This window comes from Adiantum capillus-veneris, chromosome 8 (genome assembly GCF_014529385.1).
Source record: "Adiantum capillus-veneris isolate H3 chromosome 8, ASM1452938v2, whole genome shotgun sequence".
NCBI classification, from domain to species: domain Eukaryota; kingdom Viridiplantae; phylum Streptophyta; class Polypodiopsida; order Polypodiales; family Pteridaceae; genus Adiantum; species Adiantum capillus-veneris.
Genome location: NC_140938.1, coordinates 59,592,659 through 59,597,857, shown reverse-complemented (window position 1 = coordinate 59,597,857; position 5,199 = coordinate 59,592,659). Strand labels below are relative to the sequence as shown.

General features: G+C 41.2%; 1 pseudogene; it reads right to left on the bottom strand.

Moving 5' to 3' along the window:
* Positions 1 to 482: 482 nt before the first annotated feature.
* On the bottom strand, positions 483 to 1,630 carry LOC147452207 (uncharacterized; annotated as a pseudogene).
* Positions 1,631 to 5,199: the final 3,569 nt, after the last annotated feature.

Sequence of the window (5,199 nt, the reverse complement as noted above, 5' to 3'; positions counted from 1 at the left end):
TGACGCGGTCTATGTGGGACCCAGTTCATCAAAATCAGCAATATAGGGATCAAAACAATCATTCTACTCTTCTCGTTCTTCATCCTCTTCTTCATCTTCTATGTAGGTTTGCTCTTCTTCATCGACATCATTCTCATGGCTTCGTCAAGCGGTCATGCTGGAAGTTCTTCACCTTCTATGTCTGCTTCATCATCATCTTTGTGTTCGTCCTTAGTGGTTCCTATGGTTGCTGCATCATCTACTATACATCTTGCTCTTGGAGTCACTTATATGGCAAACCAAAACATTCGTTTGTAGATACTTGTAAGATAGATCACTTGCTCACAACTTTGTGGAGAGATGTAGATATCACTTGTTCCCGTATGGAATCTTGTAGAGTCCCCCATGTAGATATCGCTTGCATGTCTAGATGAAATGCCTGCAAACCACTTCACATCAAACACATACTTTTAAAAAGTTCAAAAATCTACTCGGTATATTCTTTAGATAACTCCACAATATCTATTTTCCATATCGTTTGGAGTTTGTGCATCAAAATTTCCCATTACTCCACTATCATTTGTCATTCATTTTTTGTCTACATTATCACTTCAAAAGTGCCTTCCTTCATGCCACAGCGAATCGTTGCCTAATGAAAGTAGAACAAGTTTGAGTATAGGTAGCTAAATACTAATACTTTATAATGTGCATAATGAGTTTGATTAGCAATTATCTTTGGTAGACAATGTCGCGCATACTCCCACTCCTCATCGCTAACCTGCTCTCCATTAGCCTTAGCTTTAGTCATTTGTTCATGCAACCAATCGGGCATTATAAGTTTTGGAAACATGGCAAGGTACGGTGGGTAAACAACATTGCAATTTCTTCTGCAAGAGTGTATTTCCCTATGCACTTCTCGATCTTCTTCACGCTTTCTTTTCAATTCTGTATATAGATCTACCCACTTTTGTATCTTTGGTGCATTAAGGACAAGGTAGTTTTTTATTGCATCACGTATGTGCCTTTCCATGAGCTTTATCTTCCCCTTCCCATTCAGCATATGAGAGTGCATCCTTGGATCTTATTTATCAGTCCATAAACATGGTATTGTTTCATCCACAATAGCCACGTACTCAGAGATGTACGCAAATGCCTCTTGCTGTGAACGTAGCCTCACAAAGTCCTTGAGCGTATTAAGAAAACGCTCAAGGAAGAACATCCAATGGGAATGGACCACTCCACAAATCTCTACCTCATCCACAAGATGCAATATAAGATGGAGTTGGCTCACTAGTATGGACCTGGGAAATCTCCCTTCAATGAGAACAACTGCTTCTTTGGCTAACAATCTTGTAGTAGCTGGTATGGATGCGACTTCAGTCTCCTTAGAGCTCAACCACCTGACAAGCTATCCCATCTTATATATAGCACCACGTACTTTCTTGCTTCCACATCCACTGATGCTCAATGGTAAGATGAATTGCATAGTGTTTTGAAAAGTAATAACATTAGAGTAGCATCCAAGTAAGATAAAATGTAAAGGGTGAATAATCTCCAAGAGAATCTTGTGCCAATTGTGGGATTTCAACCCATGTAATAGGGGTCCATCACTTTTCTTTGTCTTCGAGAATGCTCCCTTTAAAGATCGCATGTAACTGAAAGTGTTCTGATGGAAGCAATAACTTCTTTCACTTTGATTTGGTCAGTATTTGATAGATCCATGGTGCCTTTGGAAGACGATACTTCCTGTTGTCGTCCATCACCGGCATTGTTGATACTAGAAATCTGCACTGATGTTTCATGTCCTCCCTAATGCCAACAATGTCGCTCTTGCCTATGATATGGTCATAGATCATATGGCCTACGTTTTTGAATATGTGCATTGGATCTAGAAAATGTTGGACCTTCAAACCGGTCAAGTAAGGCAACTCAAAAAACATAGAACATCGTCTCATAACCTTGGATGGTTGTCGGGGAAGGGGGTCCATTGATCAATGCCTATCCCATTCTCTTTTACAATCTCTCATTGTCCATCTATATGGGGCCTTCCCATTCAAAGGTTCTTTATATTTTTCATGTGTTGGTGGTAGAAAATGATGACTATTAGGATAAATGAGCTTTTTGAGGTGTGATGAACGCTCTGTGTGACGAGAGAGGGATCACAAATAGCTAGGGCACATTGCATGTCCGGATGTAGACAAACCTGTTGATAGTATATTATATTTATATTTAGTATGGTTGCCTTTGGTAGACAATAACCAATAATTGAGGGGTGATTACATGTATGGTTACCTAAGACCTCTCCAAGACCCGAAAAGTCATGCATAGTCCACATAAGTATGTCGTGAGTATGAGTTTGATGCTCCGTTGGTGGTATAGACACATCGTAGATAGGGATACCCGTTCATAGCTCCTTTAACTTATCAATAAGAGGGACTAGATACACATCCTTTTGACTTTGTGCTTTCTAGGGATTAATAAAGATAGCATGATGTAGCCTTTCTTGGTGCTCTTCCAAGGGGGGATGTTGTAATTGATCAAGACAACTGCCATGTGCTCCATGACGTACTGTTGGTGCCGAAAGGGTTGACACCATCACTTGCAAGGCCCAAACAAAGATATCATGGGTCACCTTTGAACGTGGGCCATTTCTCCTCAATGTGTTTCCATGCTTGTGAATCCGTTGGGACACGCATTATACCATCCACACAAAGACACTACCGGCATGCCATGCAAGGAGTATTGGATACGAGGGATGAGAGGGAAATTTTGTAAAACTTTCCTTGGTACTAGGTGAGTCTTCTTTCTTTCCTCTAGATCAATGGGAAGGTCTTTGTATCTCTCTTTACCACACTTTGGACATTTCTCCAACCGATCATACTCATTGTGGAAGAGAATGCAATCATTAACACATGCATGTATCCTTTTGTAGTCCATACCTAGCACATTAACATATTTATGAGCATTGTGTCTACTTGTGGCATCCTATGACCCTTTGGAAGTAGCTTTGATGACAGGCTGCAAAAATCAAAGTTTATTTAACCATTAGTTGCAAAGTTTATTTATCAAATTGCTTTGAAAAAAGATTGTAAAAATCTAAGTTTACTTAACCTTAAAAGATGATCAATGCTTGTATTTCTCATTGCGCACATGACTTGTAGATTCAAAATCTCTAACAAAGCACGGAGAATAGAGAACAAAGCTCCGCGGTATATATGTCTTGCTTGCAGCCAAAAAAGTATCCTCCTCCTTTTGCATAGTCTCTTTGCATCCACAATTGTCATCGTCATGCGGACCCTCCTCGTCAGCAAGAAGCTCAGCAACCAGATTAATTGTATCCTCCTCCATTTGGTGCTGTAGATCTATCATCTCCTCCTCCCCATAATAACTTGCACTGGATCTCAAACTCTCACCCATTGTTGGTGGAGAGACAACTATTTTCTTACAATATTCTCTCCGAACTTCTCACTTGAGAGCCTCCTCCTACAACACTCCAGTGAGGAGCGGTGTCCATGTGCAAAAGTTCGCGAAGATCGGTTATTCGTGTTCGTGGATCATCCCACATTCCATAGTCCTCAACATGCTTCAAACAAACTCGTCGAAGCCTAGGAATGGCCCTTTTGCAATGCTTGCATGGACACAACAACCAGTCATTCAACTATCAATCGCATTCCACCGCATTGTCCGGTCCGTCTTTCTCCCACCTTGGCGCTTCCATCTTTGAAATGCAAGAGGGGAGGTAGGGAAGGTGAACAAGAGCTTAAAATGAGAACGATTTTGCATGTCTAATCAATCCTTCTCAAAAGAAGTGGAGGGAGAAGGTCGGCAGAAGAAGGGGGAAGTGATCAAATTTTTTTAAATAAAAAAAGCACCCTTGGGTTTAATAGCGGCAATGTTTGTGGAAAATAGCACGGCAAACATTGATTAAAAATAAAGGCATCGAGCTGGGCTGGGCTTGGCTTTTTTTACCCTAACCCCCACTGCCAAAACATCCGTGATGATCTTTGTTTTTTTACTCTTCTTCTTATCTTCTTAGAACTCTCTCTCTCTCTCTCTCTCTCTCTCTCTCTCACACACACACACACACACACACACATTAGTATACTCGACATAATTCCTTAAAAGACCAAACCCCCCCCCCCCCCCCATTTTGCATAGTAATGATACCTTTTTTGCTATACCAATAAGAACCGCCTTATAATGGGACATTACCCCCGCTTAAACAAAACGTGAAGAAATGAGTGCTATCATCACACGAGGTAGGCGGCCCCTTTCCACTCTCTATCGCCCTCCCCGGGCGATGGCACTTGCAGGCTCGCGTAGTTGAGGGCGGCCGAAGGCATTCATCCTACTGGCTCTGGGAGCGTGCACACCATCCTATATAAACTGAGGTGAGGGCATACTCTGGCCCTCACTTAGCCTTGGATTAGGTCTTTTTTCTGCTTATTTTCTCCACTGTCTGAACTTGCTAAGGAAATGGAGCTTGCAGCTCAAGCAGCACAGGTGTTATGTTCTACCTTACTACAAGTTTTGGTTTTGGTTTGTTTGTTATTGCAATACTATGCATAGTTGGTAAAGAGTGGTGCCGTCTGACTTATACACTGTTTATTAGTCATAAGCATAAAAAGGACAAACTATTGAGCCATGGCATAAATGGCTTAGGACTTGAGACGATTTGTGGTTTTTGTGTTGAAGGGAATGCCTACATAAAATCTGGGGGTCATCACAAAATGGTGTAAATGGCTCTGTAAATAGCCGCTGCAGGACTTCAGCCTTGCATAAATTGATATATGGTTGTATGTGAGTGTATATGTGTGTATATGTATGTGTGAGTGTGATGGTTTGGCTTGGCCTGTTGGCTGTTCTTAACATTTTCTACTTCTGGACATGTACATTGCTTGATGGGGAACTGGTTTTTTGTCCCGACTATGTAAATGGAAGCAACATTTGGTGATGGCCGATCGGTCGTAAGGCTCTGATTCTAGCCGCTGCAAGGCCTTGCAAAAACCGGCATGTTGATTGGTTTTTTCGCAGTTTTAACTGGTTTTTTCTCATTGGGAAATAGAGTTATTTATTTGATGATTACACGGTATGGAAAAAATAAACGAATGCTGTGCACGAACTTGGTCGGATATTACCTCTCTTTGTTTAAAAGGATGCCAATAGCTGGTAGAATGAAATCATTGGTCTATTAATTCTGAAGGTAAGTATATAAACAAC